Below are 21,029 nucleotides of genomic sequence, written 5' to 3' on the forward strand. Positions count from 1 at the left end.
GTATAGTAGGTTCTGTCTGCCAAACATTGTTAGGTCCAAGTGGAAAACCTCTTACTCTTCCTTTTGTTACTGTGTGGTGTGTGCTTTAATATTCAGAATCTGTTCTCTGCCTTTGTAGCCCTGGTCTCATTGTGATTCCTCTTGGAGATTGAGATGGAAATGAGAGGCTTTGGGCTGCTGCCTGGGTGTCCACACTCTGGAGAACTTGGAGATGCAGAGGACCAAATGCCTTGCCTGACCTAGCAGTGCCAGGTCAGCCAATCACTGCTTTCCTGATCTCCCTTTGTTCTCGGTGCCTTTGGCCTTTTATCTGCTGGAGTTTTGTGCTACAGCTGTTTCTACCAATTAATGTGATGCAAATGTGCCCCTTAATGAAGCCTCGGACACACACGGTCCCAGTCGGTGGGCAGGAGCTCCGTAGCAGCAGCCTTCACAATGCCTTTTCCCCAACAGATGGACACCTGAAAACCTTTTCATACTGTGTTGGAAACCATAGAAACCATAAGCTGAACACACCGTTTAGATCTGGGAATCTTGACTCCTCATTTTATTTAAGAAGAAAGACAAGAAAACACAACAAACAAAAAACCAAAACGGGTTTATGCCAAATTTACTCCGTTATCACATACATCAGCAGAGATGTCCGATCTAAATTTTACCCTCTCTGTTGTTTAACAGTTAAGCTTCTGCCCCTTCCTAACTCTGTAGGCTGCGATGCTGCCATTCCCTGACTGTGTGTTATGGGAGTGCTATACTCCGTAGTTTTGGTTTATTTACATTTAAGATTGTACTGATCATACCTGCTTATAGGTTTGCATTAGGATTGCATGAAGTGCTAATTATATAACACCTAGCAGATTTTGAGACTTAACAAATGCTCAGCAGACGCTGGCCATCACTCCAGGTTAAAGAGGCAGCTGGGAGGAGCTTAAACAACATATAGCTAGCTCTGTGCTTGAAACCTGGCCTCTTAGTTCCTCAGTTAGGATTCAAGCCTTGTGAAATCCAGAACCGTCTCTCTTGCTACCCTGAAGTTTTCTTAGCACCTAAAAAATAATTTTTTTGAGACAATAGTATCATATAGCCTGGGCTGTCCTTACACTCACTGTGAAGCCAAGGATCTTCCTACTTTTAATTTCAAGTAAGTTACCTGAGATTGCAGGTAAGTAGCACCGTGCTCAGGTTATGTGATGCTGGGGTCAAACCCAGGGCCTCGTGCCTGCGAGGCTGGCCCTCTCCCAATGGAACTATATATCCCTATCATTTATAGTACAATTTTTAGTGTATCATGGATGCTTAATACATACTTTCTTTCTCTCCCCTCCCCCCATTTTTTGAGACAAGGTTTATTTTATCCTTTGTTGGCCTGGAATTCACTATGTAGAGCAGGCTGGCCTTGAACTCAGAGATCCCACCTGCCTCTGTCTCCCGAGTTCTGGGATTAAAGGTTTGTGCCACCATGCCCGGGTCTGTGAATTTTTTTGAAGGAGTATTTTCTAAATAATGTCTAGGTTTAGATACATTGTCCTTGGTTGTTTTTTTTTCTTTACAGTTTTTTTTTTTAATATATAAATTTGTAGTTTTTGAAAAGGTTTGGGCTGGCAGGGAGGCTCAATGGCTACTTGGCTGCCCACCCCACCACTTGAGTTCACTCCCAGGATCCACATGAGAGCCAGCACCCGCGACTTGTCCTTAAACTTCCACGTGTGTGCCGTCACCTGCACCTGCATACACATGTGTGCACACAAAGTGAGCTGTCTTATGTCTGCTCGTTCATGGATCTTTGCTTCCTTTGCATTGTGAGCCTTCAAGAATGCGGTGGGGTGCATACCTGTGCTTTGGAGGTGAAGGAAGGAGAGGGGTCAGGAATTCAAAGTCATCTTGAACTACACAGTGAGTTCCAGGCCAGCTAGGGCTCCTTGAGTCTCTATCTCAAAAAAGCAAGCAAACAAACAAACCAAAAACAAAAAAACCCAACACCCCCACAATCTAACCCTCAAAAAAGCAAAGGGACAGTGATCTTTGTTGTAAGAATCTTCACCATAGCTCATAGTATGGTATTTTTGTACAGTTTTGAAGATTTAGTAAATATTAACATTAGGTTATAAAAATCATTTGGATTCAACTTTGTTGAGCAAAAACTAGTATAGGCTGTGGAATCATTCCAGACTCTAGGAAGTGAATTTTATAGGTATAATTCTCATGGCATGGGGTGCCTTACTGCCTTTATGAAGGTCGCTCTTTGTCCCCGAACTCACCCTTCCTGTCTCTCTCCTGTACAAGGACACTGGTCATTTCTGGTCATTTCTTCGATGCTCTCTCACTTCTGCCAAGTCTCCCTGCTGCTGCTTCTCTGGGATCAGCTTCTTTCTATGTGGGTTGGCTGATGAGGGACGACACTAATGAGTCAGTGCAAAGATATGGGCTGGGCATTATGGGAATATAGTATATGTTGTGTGTTATTTTTCACGTGGGGCTGTTTACCGAGTCTGTATGAATCAATAGAGGCAGAAGCAGAGTCAGTTTTAGCAACCTTAAACAGCATGGATTCATTGGAGGTTATGAAGGGAAGATGCTAAAGGCTCCTTGTGATGGCTAAGGATGCAACTCGATGGTAGACTGTGTGTCTGGCGTGCTCAAGGCCCTGAGTTTGTCAGCACTCAAAGGAAATCTGACGAAAAGCATCCAGGTTGAATTCATTGGAACAAACTCTGCAGATTGCATTAAAGAACTGAGCTCCCAAGGATGAAGGTTTCTGATGGAAGCTGTTGCTATGACAGCTGGATCTAGACTTGTGCTGTCTCTGCTGCAGTTTGTTCCCACAAAAGGATGCGCTGTGCCGAGCCTTATCCTTTCTCTAATCTGCTTCCAAATTGCTATTGAGTTTGAGAGTAGATACTCTCTCAGCAAAACCTAAATCATACTAAGTAGAGCGTTTAGGAAATCGAATTATATTTCCCAAACTGTGTAGTACCTAGAAGGAGATTGAAATAGGTTTGAGAAAACTAGTTGACAGATTGGTTGTAGAGTATTCAGATACTAGTGCATTTTCCTAGTGCCAAGTTTGAAATTCTATTAATACAAAATCTTAATTTTTTATAGATCATGTAGACGTTTATATCATGGTTGTTACCTTTGTCCCTATGTTGACATAGTGAACTGGAGAGAGAGAGAGAGAGAGAGAGAGAGAGAGAGAGAGCGCGCAGGAGGGGAGGGGGAGAGATTATGAATACTTGCAATCTAGCTACTAATTTGGTCTGGTGCTGGAAATTGAACCAGGAGCCTTTCTCTGTAAGAACAAGCGCTCTTAACTGCTGAGCCATCTCTTCAGCCTCTTAAAGTTCCCCCTCATCTTCTAAAGAGTCAAATTGTACTTGCCTGTCTCTGATTGGTTAAACTTAATCGCTTACCAGGAAGTAAACCCTGACAAGGAGAATGGGATTAATAGGCCTGGTTTGGTTTTATAACCAGCACCTGTCACCTTTCCCTCAGGGTAGTGTGGTTTTCAAAATGTGGCCGTCTAGTAATTTTTTTTTTTTATGTGCTTGCTTTTTGTATTTTGAGACTTGGTCTCTTACGTTGCTCAGGCTGGCCTTGGAGTCTTGCTGTGTAGCCAAGCCGAGGATGACTCTCTGAGCCCAAGCTCCAGGTCATCCTGCTTCTGACTCCTCCCACTCCTGCCTCTGGAGTGTCCAGATGATAACACTGGCAATATACAAAGTTTTGAACCACATCCCAGACCTAAGTAAAAAACTCTAAATGTGGGGCCTAAATTCCAGGTGGTGCCGATGATATGCTTGCTACAGGTGAGGGATGCTAAGTCTGAGGACTCACTTAAGAGAAGGGAGGCAGGATAGATGCTGTGGGGTTTCAAAACTGTAATGTGGACAAGGAGCCAATTCACGAGGGATCTGAGTGTGTACTTTCTAAGGTTGTGAAATATAGTGGGTAGTGTGTGTCTGAGGACTTGTAGGATGAAGGAGACAACGGAACAGCGGGAGATTAGATTTTCATCCTGGGCTCTTTCTCTCATTCAGCTTTCAGCTCTCTTTCTATAAACAGAACATGGCCATTAGGGTGTTGGGAGAACTTAATGAACAACACACACTTCCTCCAGGGACCAGACTCGCCTCATTAGGGTCGTCAGCAAGCGCCTTTCCCCACTGAGCCATCCTGATGGCGGCGGCTTCTTCTTCTTCTTCTTCTTCTTCTTCTTCTCCTTCTCCTTCTCCTTCTCCTTCTCCTCCTTCTTGTTCCTCTTCCTCCTCCTCCTTCTTCTTCCTCCTCCTCCCTCCTCCTCCTCCTTCTTTTTTTCGAGTTAAGGTCTCACTCACCGCATTGCCTAGTGGCCTCAAACTCACCACCCTCCTGTCTTAGCCTTCTGGGAGCTGGAATCAAGCATCTTTCCTTTAAGATAATATCTTGATTTTCAGTGATTATTTCAGGACTCGGGCGCTTGATCAGATTCTCCCGCCAGCTCTGGTTTAGCCATATGGGGATGTGTTCTGCCTCTGCAGTCTTTGGTGTCATGTGAATTGTTTAATTCTGTTGTCCGAGGGACATGGAGGTTTCTTTCTGCTTTTAGAGCTAGTGTGTAGTAGGATGATGCCACCATACATGCCTTATCTTCTACCATAGCATTATACCCCATTCCTTTTTAATTTGTGCCACTATCCCCTTTCCTCCAAATTTTTATCACTTACATATTTCACATTTTGTAAGATGGAATATTTTCTAGGTTACAAACAGGAAAGGTATTTAGACTTGATTTAGCTTCTTCCATACTTATATTTAATGAAACCAAAACAGAAGGAATTTACCCAAAATTTTAAGTATCTTGCCACTTCCCCTTTCACATTTCTGGATAGAAAAAAATTACATCTGAGGTTAAACACTTTTTTTATTATTTTGTTTTGTGTATTGGTATTTTGCCTGTATGTATGTATGTATGTATGTATGTAGGCAGACATGTCTGCCTGGTGTCCACAGAGGCCAGAAGAAGGTATCAGATCCTCTAGAACGGGAGTTACAGTTGGTTATGAACAACCCTGTGGGTGCTGGGAGTTGAACCTGAGTCCTCTGTAAGAGCAGCCAGTGCACTTAACCACTAAGCCATCTTTCTGTCCCACATTTTTTTCTTAACTATATTACTTTTTATCCAAAGTTATATGTAAATGCCTTGACTTGGGTTACAGACTTTCTGATGTAAATGAAGCAGAGCTAAGGTCTTCACCTAGGAAGAGAAGTCAGCTAGTGGACAGAAGTGTAAATCCAGCAGAGAGAACAAAGGTTCCTGCTCCCTGACTGAGGGCAGATTCTACCCTTACATATTTGGTATTAGATATTCCAGCTGGGCGGTGGTGGCGCACGCCTTTAATCCCAGCACTTGGGAGGCAGAGGCAGGCGGATCTCTGTGAGTTTGAGGCCAACCTGGTCTACAAGAGCTAGTTCCAGGACAGGCTCCAAAGCTACAGAGAAATCCTGTCTTGAAACTCCCCCTCCAAAAAAAAAAAAAAAAAAAGGAAAGAAAGTAATTCTAGTATTGGATTACTGGAAGGCATGAGAGCCTTGCTTATCTAAAGTGTTTGGAGGAAGAAAAGGCATGAGATGAAGTGGGTGACTTCATGTGGTAGTAATAAAATGACTTGTTATTCTCCTTTCAGAATGTAACTGTGGAAAGGAAACCCAATAAGCTGCTTCTTGTAAACATATCGTGACTAATTAAAACTTAGATCACCAGACTTTGGGGACTCGCTAACCAGACATTAATTTTATAAATGAAACACTGGGGCTCAGAGAAGGAAAACTCTTGATTTACCTGTTCTATTGGAAGTTTGGGTTAAGGCCACGTTTTGGTGCTCGTGCCTCCCTGAAGAGTCTGTTTCTGTTGGACTCCTTCTAGGCGTGGTACACAAGGACCTGTGACAGAGAGCAGAAAGAGGACAGACCTGGAGGCACAGATCTAGCTGCACGCGCGTCATACTCTGCCTCTTACTCATTTGCCTCTGAGTAGGTATTACTTCCTCTGCTGGTTTCCTCAATTGTAAAATGAGGTTCTGCTGCTCCCTCTCGAAACTGCCTTCCTCCCCTCCTCCCTCCCTCTTTTCTTCTTTTCTTTCTCAGGACAGGTTTTCTCTGTGTAACCCTGGCTGTCCTAAAACTCAGAGATCCACCTGCCTCTGCCTCTTCCTGATTCTTCTGAGTGTGGCATTCACCACCACTGCCCGAATGACCACTTGTTCAAGGATGGCACTGCTCATAGCGAGCCTTCTACACCAATCGGTAATCAAGAAAATAGCCCACAGACTTGCCTCAGTCTCATTTGATGATGCATTTTCTTATCTGTCTGTCCACCATCATCATCTATCTCTCTGTATAAACTATGGTACCAGAAAGGAAAGCATTATTCCAGAAAATCTACAGTGATAGCTAGCATAAAGATCTTAGCTGGGGTCAGGAAGACGACTCAGTGGGTAGAATCAGATCTAACTAAGCCTGATGACCTGAGTTCATTTCTGGATCCTGGATCTCATGTAAGAAGATAGGTACCATCTGTAATTCCAGCACTCCTGTTTCAAGATGGGTGGTAAAAACAGGAGGGTCAGCTGGGAACTCACTGGCCAGTTAGCATGGAGTATACACCTTAGTAAAAGAAAGAAGAGAAACCTTGTCTCAACAAGGTGGAAGAGAGAATTAACACCCAAAAGTTGTTCTCTGACTTTCCATGCAGGCTGTGGCCCATGCTTGCCCTGGCACGCATGCACACACACACATTCACTCACATGTGCACACACACACGTGCACACACACACACAGAAATAATTAGCTGGACAAGGTAAAGCATACTTATAGTCCCACCTACTCAGGCGGCTGAGGCAAAGAATCTGATAAACCTCGGGACTTTGGAGCCAGATCAGTCTCAAAGGAGAGGGGGTAGCTTCAGGCTTGATCCTTGGGTAGTTTGGCAAGTACCTTATAGCCAGCACTACCACCATCGCCACCATCACCACTATTCACAGGAAAAGTTTCATTAGGAAAAAGACTACTTCTCCATTGAGTAATCTTCTAAAAATTCAGGGTGCAAAAGAGCCTACCTGAACTGTGAAGTGCCCTGTTGTTTCAGGTTCGGCTTTCCCTGCTCAGCACCCTCTCCGGTTTTCGTTGGTCTTATATAAACGATGAGATGGATGTTCTCCTTGGCCTTGAGAACTTAGATAATTAGATAATGCTCTTGCTTGCGTTACCATAGTAACGGAGATGTTCTGTAGCTCCTTTGCCTCTTTAGCCCATTGCTTATTTCCTTTCAAGTTTGTTGTCTGCTTTGTTTTTTTTTATTGACCTATTTTATTTATTTTACTTTTTAAATGTTTCTGTGTAGACCTGTGTTCCCTTTTGAGGTTGAGTTTTGTAAGGCCTCAGGAAGTGGTGGAAGCACCTTCCTCAAACCTGGTTGCACCAAAGCCCGTCAAGTCAAGCCTGGTCCCCAAAGAGGAAGAGAAAGCCGAAGTTCCTGACCGTAGATAAGAGCTTCTCTTTTGAGCTTCCTGGGTTAGTTTCTCCACTAACAGAAGGGACATTTCCATTTAGGTGACAGCATTTATTGTCCTGTGTATTTTATACTCCATTCTCTGGTAATGGTTCGCATATCCTGTCTGCCCCTAAACATTTTCTTACAACCATCAATCCTTCTAAGGTTGGAGGTAGCTGTATGCCAGGTGATCAATAATGAGGAGAAACCACATGCTGAGAGCCTTATAAGCTTGTAAGCGCCCAATAAATATTTTCATGTGGTCTTCACAGTGGTCTGTGACATGAGTATTGTGTCCCTTTTACATAGGATGTCGTTGAAGCGCAGAGAGAGAAAGGGGTTTACAGCGTCGTGACTGATAAGCTGAATTTGCTGACCCCATGCATGAACTGTGATTTCTGTAATGTAGTGGTAGAGGGAAGTTCAGATGGGAGCAGGCTGGAATGGGGGGCATATTGGTGCAGCACACACTTTTTGCCAAATTACGAAGTTACCTTGGAATCTTTATAATGTCCTCACTGGAACTGTAGGCAGTCCATAATTTGGCATCTTAAAATGATTTTGCGCTGATTAGCAGATGTAACACCACCAACCTTTAGGCGTGTTCCGTCCTAAAAAAGATGAAAAGCTGCTTCTCACCACCAAAGGCAAGGCAGGTGAGCTCAGCTTTGACTTGAAACAGTTCGTACTTCTGTTTTGCCCGCAAGCTTTTTTATTTTTCAATTTTTAAAGCCAGGTGCCAATAACCTACATTTTCAGTGCTGTAGAAGCATTAGACAATTGGGACATGGGGCTCTTATCCCAGCAGCCAGTTCTCACCAAAGAGTCAGGTATGGAGCACCGTGCTTGCTGAAAGATAAGCTTTGAGACATGACTCTGCCTGCTTGTGTTTGGCACGGGTTGTTGATTCAGTCTGAGGTTTCCTAAGAGGACTAAGTGATACTGTGTAGCAAGGTAATAAAAATAATACCTGGGCTCAAACTCTTGTTAACCTTGTGAGCTTGAACAAATGATTTCTACCTTCCAAGCCTTTTCCTTCATGTGTTTTAATGGAGCGATTCTCGTCTCTGCAGGAAGAGACTGCAGCCAGAGACCTGATAGTAGTCTAGACTACACTTTCAATTATTCTTGAGTCAAAACCCCTCCACTTGTTATCTGTGTTCTGAATGGTTGCTGAAGTCTGTAGCATGCAAAATAAAAACCCAGAGACAGATATTGGGGTTCAACCTCATGATTAGAAAAGCAAAGCGGCCAGCCACTAGTTCCCACCTCTACCTCAGACTGGAAATGGGCGATCCTGCCTCCAGGAATTCTCAGATTGAGACTGAGCTGATACCTGTCTCCTGTCTTATATTCCTCTCTAGTGCTGGGATTAAAGGCATGCACCATCACCTCCCGGCCTCTATGGCTAAGCCTGGCTTCTTTGCACTGATCTGCAGGCAAGCTTTATTTATTAAAACACAAATAATACACCCCCATAGAAGACCTTACTGCCTGATATCTTCATCATTGGGCTTTATACCTTCTGTATATTTTAAACTGCCATTTAAGCATGACTTTGAGGGAACATGGATAAATTTATTTTTGATCTGCTAACTTGAATTAGAAGCAAACTTCAAAAGAAGTTAAAGGAAAGATGAAATTGGTTTTGTATCCAGAGTTGCAAAAGCTTCTCCATGAGAGTAAATGAGATGAGGGTAAATGAAGCTGGTTTCCTAAAGAGGAGACCAAGAATGAAGCCTGGCAGTACCTGATATCTGCCTTTGTTGTATTGCTGTACTCACAGGCCGGCCCTCTCAAGATGGGTGAAGATTACTTTTGATGATCCATGCTAGCTACAACATTTATAAAGAAGTGAACCTTTCTAAGCAAGCTCTAATTCTGTTGCATTTTCCAGGCTTGGTAAATACAGGGAGAATTCCCATATGTCTTTAAGGGATGGTTTTTGCCAATGCATGAAGCAGGGACTCCTTCAGAAGCCTCCTGGGTCTCATTTATCTACGAAGGATCTTTCTTAGTTATACCACAGTTATGCCTGTCTCTACAAACAGCAACAGCAGGGCACTAGTGAGAGTTGGGAGCACCGGGGATTGCTTTGCTGTTTGGTGCTGTCTGGTGAAATCATCCTCACTGGTCTGAGCATCTTAACTTTTTTGACTATATAAAACATTAACCGAGGGAACAGTACTTTTCTTCAGTACTTGGTATTTTTTAAAAAAAATGTTTCGTTCATCTTCTCCTGGTCTTCCTAAAGGAGAAGTGTGAGGAGCTGGAGACTAAGGGCCTTGCAGTCAGTGTGGGTTTGCCTTTGGCATTGATTCACAGTGTGATTCCGAGTTACTGTCACCCTCTGACTTAAGGACACTAAGCTGGAGAGTCAGGGCTTTGAAGTAAACTCTCATGGGTTACTGGGTAAATTTGGGAAGTGGGAAGAAGCTGAGGAAGTGGACTTACCCTTCTCCATTTCAGACACAATAGTTCTGCTTTTATTTATTTAAATGTTGAGGTTATTTTAAGATCTGATTGGAAAGAAACTTTTGAGACTAAAAAAAAGCTTGGAAGTGGATTGCTCTAGTGATTAAAAGTCTTAAAGTTCTCAGAAGAAAGGGGTAGCTTTTTGTTGCCATGGACAAGGGGCCTAAGGGATGTGAGGATACCCTCTTTTCTGTATTTCTGAACAAAAAGCAACAGAATATTACACCTAAATGACTCCTAAGAGACCAAGATTTTTCTTCCTCTTTGAGAATTTTTATTTATTTATTTTAACTAGTGCTTGCAGATACAGGCATTGGTTGCTAATGGATATATCTCCTGTCCCTAAAGTGGTATAGCTTCTTCAGGGAACCTAGGTCTTGAGGGATAAAGACATTCCTTGGGAAGATGGAAAGTATGGTATACATAGATCAAGCCTTCCAGGTGGAGCAGGGGATGGGAGGGCAAAAGAGGGAGGACTTCAGTTGACATTTGCTTTTAACTGTTTAGGATATCTCTTTTTTCTTTTCTTTTTTTTTTTTTGGAGGGTGGGGTTGAGACAGGGTTCCTCTGTGTAACAGCCCTAGCTGTCCTGGAACTTGATCTATAGATCAGGCTGGCCTCAAACCCAGAGATCCACCTGTCTCTACCTCCCGAGTCCCCGGATTAATGAGATTAAAGACGTGCACCATCGCCGCCCCCAGCTCTCTTATTGTTTATGGCTCCAGTGCTCACTGTTATTTCCCTTACGGTAGAAAACAGTTGAGGGAAGGTAAGCTGTTATCCGCTCCCCCATTCTGTTTTCTTACTTTCCAGGTAAACATTCTGGTTTGGAAGAGAAGCCTAGAAAATAATGGTTTGGTGAAAGAAGGATTGGACTTGGAATCAGTAGAGCTAGGAGAAATTCCGTGTCTTCTGTTTCCCTGTGCGGCTTTGGGAAGGCTTCGTACCTTTCTCCGTTTGTTCCGTTTGTAACTAGGGGTTGTTGGGAGGACTAAAGGTGAAAATGAGGCCCTGCACTACACTTAATCCCACATTCATTGCTTATCAGGTGCAAAATATTTGCTATTTTCATTCATGTATCTTTGAGACTTTTGGATAGATACTAATTAAAAATTTAAAAATAGTTTATGCCAGAGTAGCAAAATTAGTACTTGATGAAATTTAGTCTTATCTGATACATTCATTTACAGTTCTAAATGTTCTAAAGGCAGTTTGTCTTTGGAGTTGTTCAGGCTCTGAGAGAAGCAATGAATGGCTCAAACTCATCTGATTGAGGCAGCAGGCAGCTCGATGGAGCTAGTTTATAGTAGTAGATGGCGTAGTTTATAGTAGTGTGGGCGTCTGGCACGACTAAACATCCATACTAGGTTCCTAACTTCAGTTCTGAGGGTCGTTCATCTGTGTAGCCTGAGAAGCCGGCGGCTGCCTGCTGTTGGGTAGAGGATCTTACATGTTCCTACTGTCTTTAGATGTTTTCTCCGATGTGGGTCTAGGTTCTTCCCTGCAGATACACCTGACTCTTTTCCTATAACTTAAGGAAAAGAGCCCTGAAAAGGAAAGGCAAGGAGCACTGGTGCAGCCTTTACTTTATGTTGGGGCTCACAATGTAGGTTTCAAGGGGTTCAAGTCTGGGTACCGCAAAACAGCAGAACAGAGCAAAACAAAACACCATGTAGGGTAGATTTTATCCTAAAAATATCAAGCTGTTTTTCAACTTTAGAAGGGAAGGTTAAGAATCATACCCACTGCATTTATGGATCACAAGAGAGTTTATAGACTGCTTTAGACATGAACAGAATACTGTGTTCTAGCTTCTATAAAAACGTGGGAAATTCCAGCTTCCACACACGTGTCAGAAAACTTCACTTTTCTCAGTCACTTGTTCTTCCCCGCCTTGTTCCCTTACTCTTTGTTTTTACAGTCTCTCACGGAAGTGTGCCCCATTATAGGAATTATTACCACATGCATTGGCTCTGTGCTGCACTAAAGAATTTTGACATTTGATCTGGGCAGCAGACCTGGGTTGGATTGGAGCAGAATACTAGATACACAGTTCTTTTTTTTTTTTTTTTTAAAGATTTATTTATTAAGCATACAATGTACTTCTGGCAAGGAAGGCACCAGGTCTCATTACAGATGGTTGTGAGCCACCATGTGGTTGCTGGGAATTGAACTCAGGTCCTCTGGAAGAACAGCCAGTGTTCTTAACCACTGAGCCATTTCTCCAGCCCCCTAGATACACAGTTCTTGACATGCTAGCTCCATCCAGCTCCATTGTAATTATTTTTATTATTGTTCATGCCTCTTTTGTCTCTTTTAGTCTGTGAATTTCTCGAGGTCAGTGTTGTTTCAGACTATTGAGCTATAACTGGTGTCTTTAAGAGGTTCAGTATTAGATGATAAAACGGCTTAGCAGGTACTTGCTGCCAAGCCTAGTGACTTGAGTTGTCCTCTGACCTCCGTAGCATGGATAATAAAAATCCAGAGACACTAGAGAAGTCTACTTCTGCCAAGGCTGGGCTACCACAGACTAAGCAGCCTAAGCCTTTCCTCTCCCATTTAATATTCCCTCTAGTGCTGGAATGAAAGGCGTGGCTCCTTAGTACTGAGATTAAAGGTGTGTGTCACCATTCCCTGGCCTCTAATGGCTGTAGCTTTGCCTCTGGTCTTCAGGCAACATTTATTTGTTAAAATACAAATAAAATACCACTGAATTTTCCATTTTTTGTATAAAATAAAAAAGAAAGGCTATAAATAATATAAGAAAAACTATATACAATTAGCACAACGACTATATACATTCTATACAGGCAGTAATAAGTGCACCAACAATGTCTAGTCCATTTGCATTTGGCAAATTCAGAGAAAATATTTCATATCTATCCTATCTTATAGTGAGTCTAAATTTTTGTACCTAATTTACTTTCTATCATAACTTGCTTTCTGCATCAGATAAACAAGGAAAACTATAACCATCCAGTCTCCAACTCCCTCAGAGACCCAAGAAGGAAATAATATTAACTGAGTAAGAAGTGTGAGCAAGCTACTTCCAAAAAATGTAAGAAATGACAGAAACAGCTGGCTGCCTGGACAGTCACCCAAAGTTCCTCTGCAATGTTGGGGCATCTGTCTTTGTCCTACAGGCCTAGCATATCTGACAGACTTTTCTGTGCAGCAGGATGTTCTGAAGGGCTGTCCCTCCTTGTGTTGACAATGTTCGGCAGTCACTTTCTTCTGTGTCCTGCTTTTCCAATTTTTTTTCTTTTGCCCAGTGGCTTACTTTTACCACAAAGAGAGTAAACTCCATCTGGAGTTTCTTTGATGTCTATTATCTTCTCTGAAGTAGACTGGTGCTACCAGGAGCAGACATGTCTCATAGTCATGAAAAAGAAGAACCTAGGTTATAAAAACATCTTTTTTTTATATTTATTTATTATGTATATAATATTCTGTCTGTGTGTGCCTGCAGGCCAGAAGAGGGCACCAGACCTCATTACAGATGGTTGTGAGCCACCATGTGGTTGCTGGGAGTTGAACTCAGGACCTTTGGAAGAGCAGGCAATGCTCTTAACCTCTGAGCCATCTCTCCAGCCCTATAAAAACATCTTAAATGCCATATTCTGTAGATCTCTGAAGTGTTTGAAAATGACCTGTCTAAAATATATTTTTGTTTGACCTTGGTAACATACCTAATGTCACTACAAGTTCAATTACACTAGATGATTAACTACTAACCTGCATTTCCTTATTATCCTAAACAGTTAGTAATAATAATTATCAAGGACTAGAAATTTGCATCACATTGTTAGATGAGTTATATAGGACCAATACCTGGAACAAGGTTAGAAATGTATGTACAGTTTGCTCTAACCAAATTAATCTCAATATACAAAATTTGTATACAGTATACAAAAGTCCAGTCCAATATAAAACATTAAAACTAGTAGTTGCCTTTTAGAAGATTCAATAATCTACTTTTTTATCTTATATCTGTCTCCTCCCTTTTTTCTTTTCAGAGTAGATTAAATCTACCCTTTTATCATATCATATCTATATTCCCCTTTTTTCTTTTCAAAACAAGAACCTTGAATCTAATTTCCTTCGTTTAGTTCTTCCCTCACTATTACCAATAATAATTGCAATTAACCCTGTAAACAGTGACAAGCATCCATGATCTATTGCATGACCAAACACCATCCATCCCACCTCTTGGGAATGTGGGTATTGTATTCCTAAATTTACTTTCTGCTGTCTGGGGGCAACAGCATCTTTAGGGGATCCTGAAAAGAAAATTTTTTTGTTAATTGTCAAGTCCTGGGAGAGGTGGCTGTATCATTTGTTGTCCCGTCTCTGTGTAATGGGAAAGTGCAGGGCTTGTCTCAAGTCCTGGCTAGAGCAATCTGTTAGCCTGGATCATCTCAGCTAAGGCACCTCAAAATTTTCCTGAGCAGTTTGTAGTCCAAAGCCCATCTTTAGAGGGTGCTATCAGCTGAAATGGCATCATATGAACCAGGTGGTATTGTTGTGGGGCCCCAACTTCTTCCTGGAGACTTCAGAGATTACTGTCAGAAAATGTATGGCTCACTATGGAAAATTTAGACATTATTCATATCAAAATGGAAAGTTTGAATTTCAGTAGACATGTATTTAAAGAAAGGTACCATAGAGACAAAGATAGGTAAGGGGAGAAGTCAAATTTTTGAAAAGAGAGTTTTGATAACCTTGGTCCCTAGATTTTTGTCTTCCTTCTGCCCCATACTAGGTGACACCCCTGCTATGAGACAGAAACTCTGAATTTTTCTTTTAACAACATGCTTGGGTTTAGAGAAGGCGAGAGCCACACTCCAACTCCAAAGCCAGTTTTAATCTTTAATTGTATTGGGACTACAAAAAAAGACATTGTATGTCTGTAGAGAAGAGCAGAAACAAACATTTGAGAAGACTTATGAAATTTTATTTACCCTGTTGGAAATGAAATATACCAATAGGCCAATTAACTCTTTTTCTTGAGACACTTTTTCTCTGGATGATTTGTTCTTTTTCTTCAGATGTCTCATTTGTCCAGTGATCTTCAGACTCCTCAGCGGAATGTTTTCATTCTCCTGAAGACAAAAACAAAACCCCTCCCCAACCCTAATTTTGGGGAGAGTCTTTTTTGACAAGTTATATCTGATCAAATTAAAAGCATTTGTTAGTTTTATAGGTTAGTTCAGATGAAAAGGCCATGATGTTTGATGAACTGTTATCTCTTCTAATTAAGAGGTGTCTCTTGTTGAAATTGAATCTTTATGAATTTTGATGGTCTCTATAGCTTTTCTTCTCCAGTAGAAACAAAAGCAAAACCCCTTTCCCAGCGTAACACATGTCCCGGTTTCCATTCTGAGGTCAGTACATCCAGGTCTCCACAAAGAAACCCTGTCTCCAGAAACAACAACAACAAAAAGTTCTCAGAGAAACCAAAAGTTTTTATTATAAATAAATGAAAAATACTCCACTAGGTATGGTCTCAAGTACTCAGGTGTAGGACAAATTCTAGTTGATTTAAATTAATTAAAACCCAGAGTCAGATATAGGGGTTAAAGCTGGAGATCAGAGAAGCAGAGCAGTAAGCCACTAGAGAGACTTTTTACCTCTACCAATGCTCAGACCGAAGGGGACGATCCTCAGACTGCCTAGACTGCATTGTCTCCACCAAACCTGACTCCACACTCCAGTGTTCTGTCTCTTCCCCTTGTATATTCCTCTCTCCGCCCAGTCATTTTATTCCTGTCTTCACCTCCCTAGTGCTGGGATTAAAGTGTGTGACTCCCTAACACTATGATTAAAGGTGTGAGCCCCCACCACCTGGATCTGCTTCTTGATTGATCTTGTGTAGCCCAGGGTAGCCTTGAACACACAGAACTCCATCTGTCTCTGTCTCCAGAGTCCTGGGATTAAAGGTGTGAGCCACCATTCCTTGGCCTCTAGTGGCTTGGCTTTGCACTCTGATCTTCAGACAAGCTTTACATATTAAAATACAAATAAAATGTCACGACACTCAGGAAGTTGAGACAGGAGAATTTTGGTGAGTTTGAGGCTAGTCTGAGCTACATAGTAAACTCCAGACCTGCCTCAGAAAATTCAAAATACCCCTCCAGTAAATAGTTGAGGAAAGGAGTTGAGAGATATGTCAGTGGGAGCTTTCTCTTAAATTTTTATTGTGAGGTGTTGGCTCTTGCAGTTATAATGTAGGATGCTACTTTCAAGCTTGAAACCTAGTAAAACTGGGCATTTATCAGTTCGAGTCTGAAGGCCTATGAATTGCAGCAGCCGATGATGTAAATCCTCTTCTGAGGGCAGAAAGAAGAGAGGACACAGCGTTCAGAAAGGCTGGCATACAGGAAGCAAAAGGGGTGAATTCCCTCTTTCTTTTGTTGCATGCAGGCCCTAAAAGGACTGGACAATGCCAATTCACAGTGCAGAGGGCACTCTGCTGAGTCCACTGATTCAAATGTTAATGTCATCTTGTAACACCCACTAACAATATAATGTTTAATCCGGGCAGCCCGTGGCCAGTCGGGTTGGCACATGAGATAATTATCACAGCAGCTTACCTTTTCTGGCATAGGAATAAATTTCAGCTGTCACTTATTGCTTGGGTGACCAAAGGCAAGTTAACTACCTTCCTAGCCCTCATTTTCTTCATTTCGGAAATTGAATAATACCTCAGAAGCTGCTTGTGAACACCGAGTGAGGTCAGCGTCACACAGAGGCTGACTTAAATCAATGCTTGCTCGATACCCTCCCTAAGAAGAGGGGCATTTGTCCTTACAATACCGGTGAGAACTGGATGTGAGAACTACCTGTAGGTGTTAGCTGTTGGCTACCTCTGAAGCCCATTCTCCATGTTTTCTCTCGCTAAGATACCCACAGTCTTTTTTTCTCTTCAAAGCCACTTCCTGGGGAGAAAGTCCAAAGTAAGCTGTTAAGACTTGCCTTGGCCCCTCCCTGAGCCCAGTTCATTCCTGTAAGCTGGGAAAGGAAATGAGTTCACATTGTCCAACCCAAGCTCAACTTTTCAAGCAAAATATCTGCCTAACCTTGGGAAGGAGTAGCAGTAGGTGTAGCTTTGTATGAAAGGGACCCCTGGACGAGGTAAGTAGGAAGGCTCTTCTGACCCACAGACCAGCTCCAAATGTGAGGAAGAGAGGTCACTAGTGGCTGTCCTTTGATGAAGGAGCTAGATCTTGATTTAAACTTGTGGAAGGGTGGAGAGAATACTTGCAAGGTGTCTGAGACGTATCTTTGTGTTAGCTCCTGGAAAAAGGAATAGCCTGGACATGGGAGAAAAGAATAGCTCTTCTCCATTGACCTGAGTTTTAGTAAATGCAGCTCTGAAATGTTCACTCCCATTTAATAAGGTGTAGAAGATAGGTTTATGTGTTCATACAGTTCAGAGATGTTCAGAAGGTAGAACTTCTGTTTTACTTGTTTTGTATATAGACCTTGAAGTCATGATTCTGCCTCCTGAGTGCAGGGTTTTACAGTTCTGTTAGTCTATATTTATTTCTCAACCCCAGGAGTTGTTTCAGGCAGCAGAATTCTCTGTCCAGTGGATGTGGAGCAGTCCTATTAATAATTGAACGTTTACATAAAATTATGTGCCTGTGTATATCTGTGTCTGTGAGTGTGTGTATGTGGTGGATTCTTGTGTGTGCATAGGGGTTCTTACTGCTTGTGTATGTGGAGGCCAGCAGTCAACTTGGGGTGTCTTCCTCTGTTGTTCTCCACCCTTTTTTTGAAAAAAAAAAAAACTTATGGTGTCTTATGTGCTTGAATGTGTGTTTACTAAGTGTGTGTGTCCTTGTTGAATCCTCTGGACTGGGGTTATGGATGATTGTGAGTCACCGTGTGGGTGCTGGTGGTTGAACCTGGCTCCTCTGCAAGAGCACCAAGTGCTCACAGTGGCTGAGCCATCTCTCCAGCCATACCCATCTTGTTTTTTGACACAAGGCTTTCACTGATCCTAGAGACAGATGGTAAGCCACAGGTGTTTCTCCGTCTCTGTTTACCTAGTTCTGGGGTTGCAGGTTTGTGCCACTGTCTGGTCTTTATGTGGGTGCTGGGGATCTGAATTTAGGTTCTTGTGTTTGTGGAAAGCTCTTTTCGTAATGAGCTGTCTCTCCAGCTCTGGTACTACTAGACGCTAACACACCTCTTACCCCACAAAGTCCTCCTAATTGTAAATGTCTGGGTACTGCTGAATGTCATTGTGGGGGCAACTCAACTGCAGCTGAGACTCAGCATTCTCTCTGTACATAAGTTATAGTGATAGGTGGAAGAAAAGCTAATATTGATATGATCTCCTATTGTAGTCGCTATGTGCCAGCCTTAAATATAGTAGCTTGTTTAATCCACTTAATAATTTTCAGTTAACTACTGTTACTGCCGTTTTATAGTCAGAAGATGGAGGGAAAGAAAGGTTAAATGAATTAATAGGTGCTGATGTTGTTACAAGTGTATGTTGTTAGGGACTACCCCAAGTCCCTTACCTGTATATTATTTTATTATATCCAGCTTGAGTATTCTGTAGAGGTGGTTTTGTTAAACATAGACTTTTGCATTCAGTAGTTGTCTTACTTGTGTGAATACTGAATTGTCAGTAAGTGCATGGGAAGGAAGGTGATTGGAGGATGATGTAGTCAGGATTATGTAGCATTTTGATAGTAGTTTGGGCCTGCCCCTGAATTCTCCGTAAACCACACACTGCTTGCCTTTTGTATTCTTCTCATGACTAGAACTAAATGATTTTGTGCTGTTTGCTCATCAAGTTCCTCAGTTTTCCTTTAACAGAAATGATAAGCAGCTGCTCTTGTCTCTTTTCCATTTTGGTTGCTCATAATGTCCTTCTAGTATAGTCTCCGACCACTGAATAAATGTCTCTGGAGGACCAGGGAGGCTGTGCCGTCTCTGCCAGCCCAGACCTGGAAGTCATGCTACAGCTACTATTCTTGACAACTGCTTCCTATTTCAGTGATGACACGGTGGTCAAGGCATACCAGCCAAAATAGAAAGTTAGTTTATAGGGAAGAAGGCTCTTTACAAAGAGATTCACCGCGTACCCTTGGCTGGTCTGGAACTTGCCCTGTTGACCAGGCTGGCTTCTAACTCACAAAGATTTGCCTGCCTCTACCTCCAAATGCTGGGATTAAAGACACCACCACACCTGGGTAACCTTTTTCCTCGGCATGTCATATGGAGAGGTTTGTCTTTCCCTTCTTAGTGAATTTGGAGAGCTGCTCATTTTCTTTAGCTTATGGTGAAAAGACACAAACCTACTTAACTAAAATAAGAAAAATGCTCTTGTCTGTTGGTTTCAGTGGTTTTGGTATTGATAGCAGTGGCAAGGGATGCCTATCAGGAAAATAGATGTCTCAGATAATTTAACAATATATAAAGTATTTTCATGTTTGTTTGTTTGTTAAACCCAATTCTCTAGATATTCCTATTATATCCTATTTTACAGATAAAGCAGCTAAGGTCCAGTGAGTATATAGGCAGTGAGTGTTAAAGTTAGGGTTTTAACTGAGGCCGACCTTCTAAGTCCAGTAGGTGTTTTGCTTCTTTACCACAGCTTAGTCTGAGTTATGTTTAACAGCTTTATTTTACTTTTGTTTATTTATTTATTTGTTTGTTTTTTTTTGAGATTAGGGTCTCCTATATGGCCTCACCTGTGTAGAGCAGGATGACTTTGAGCTTCTGATCCTCCTGCCTCCGCTTCCCCAGGGCTGGGATTTCATGACTATGTGGCTGTGGCCATGTATGGTGCAGTGCTAAGGATGGAACCCAAGATGTCATGTGCGGTAGGCAAGTACTCTGCTAGCTTTAGTAGATAGAATCATACACTGTAAAGTTCACACAGAGCATAGACAACTCAGTGTTAGTTTGGTTTATTCAGAGCTGTTTGTAAACCCAGTGCTGAAGACTAGTTTTATACTATTTCTCCATCAAAGAGAAACAAACCCACTAGCGTTCACTTTTAGTCTCTTATAACCTCATTGTCCTAGTCTTAAGAGATGATTGATTTACTATTTTATTTTTGTGTATTTGATTTACTTTGGACATTGCCTGTAAGTGAAACCATACAACATGTAATCTTTGTGTGTGTGTTATAGGTGCACACATGTAGGCGCATGTGTGGAGGCCAGATGAGGACATCATATATCCGTCACCACTCTCTGCTATATTTTTTTGAGACAAGGACTGTAGTAAGACCTATTTTGTCCCACCAGCCAGCTCCCAAATAACTACATGGAGACTTATTATTTATAAAGATTTGGACGATGGCTTATACTTGTTACTAACTGGCCCATATCTTTAATCTAAAGGCTTCGTTACCTTTACTCTGTATTGCCATACTGCTTCTTCTGTATCTGCTGGTGACCCTGGCATCTCCACCCTTTTTCCCAGCATCCTCTCTGCCCCCAAAATCCTGCCTAGCTATGGACTGTTTAACCTTTTACTAAACCAATCCAAGTGACAAACCTTTGCAGTATACAAAAAGATTATTTAATAACAAAGCACTCTAACTAAACCTGGGGCTACCTGTTTTTTGTTTTTGTTTTTGGCTAGACTGCTAGCCAGAAGTCCCAGCAATCTTTTTCCTTTCTCCTCTCATCACTGGAGCTGTAGGTATAGGGAATCACCCCTGGCTCTTTATGTGGGAGTTGGAATTTGAACATTTTAGGTTTTCACTGTATTCTTTGTATTTTAAATGTTATTTTTTTAAGACTTCACAATGGTTATTTTTCCTCATTTGATAGACTAAAATGTCCAGGTCAGAGAAACACATAACCAGCTCAAAGGATGGAGTCAAGAATCAAAACTGACTGGGCGGTGGTGGTGGCGCATGCCTTTAATCCCAGCACTTGGGAGGCAGAGGCAGGCGGATCTCTGTGAGTTTGAAGCCAGCCTGGTCTACAGAGTGAGTACCAGTACAACTAAAGCACACAGAGAAACCCCATCTCGTAAAACTTAAAAAAAAAAA

The 21,029-nt window shown here is 42.0% G+C and overlaps 1 protein-coding gene across 2 annotated transcripts in view; it reads left to right on the top strand.

The window, feature by feature from the left end:
• The first annotated feature begins 5,902 nt into the window (after positions 1–5,902).
• The window catches only part of LOC121458901 (serine/threonine-protein kinase PAK 1), a 79,439-nt gene continuing 64,312 nt past the window's right edge, over positions 5,903–21,029 (top strand). Inside the window, exon 1 of one of the 2 annotated variants that reach the window (XM_041668275.1) lies at positions 5,903–6,009. The gene's annotated coding sequence lies outside the window, so the exon portion shown is untranslated. Of the gene's footprint in view, positions 6,010–17,119; positions 17,138–21,029 lie in introns of those variants that run through there. The other variant, XM_041668276.1, reaches the window with a different exon arrangement.

The sequence above is a fragment of the Microtus oregoni genome, unplaced genomic scaffold (genome assembly GCF_018167655.1).
Source record: "Microtus oregoni isolate MIOR12 unplaced genomic scaffold, Mior012 000018F_ref0000195, whole genome shotgun sequence".
Lineage (NCBI taxonomy): Eukaryota > Metazoa > Chordata > Mammalia > Rodentia > Cricetidae > Microtus > Microtus oregoni.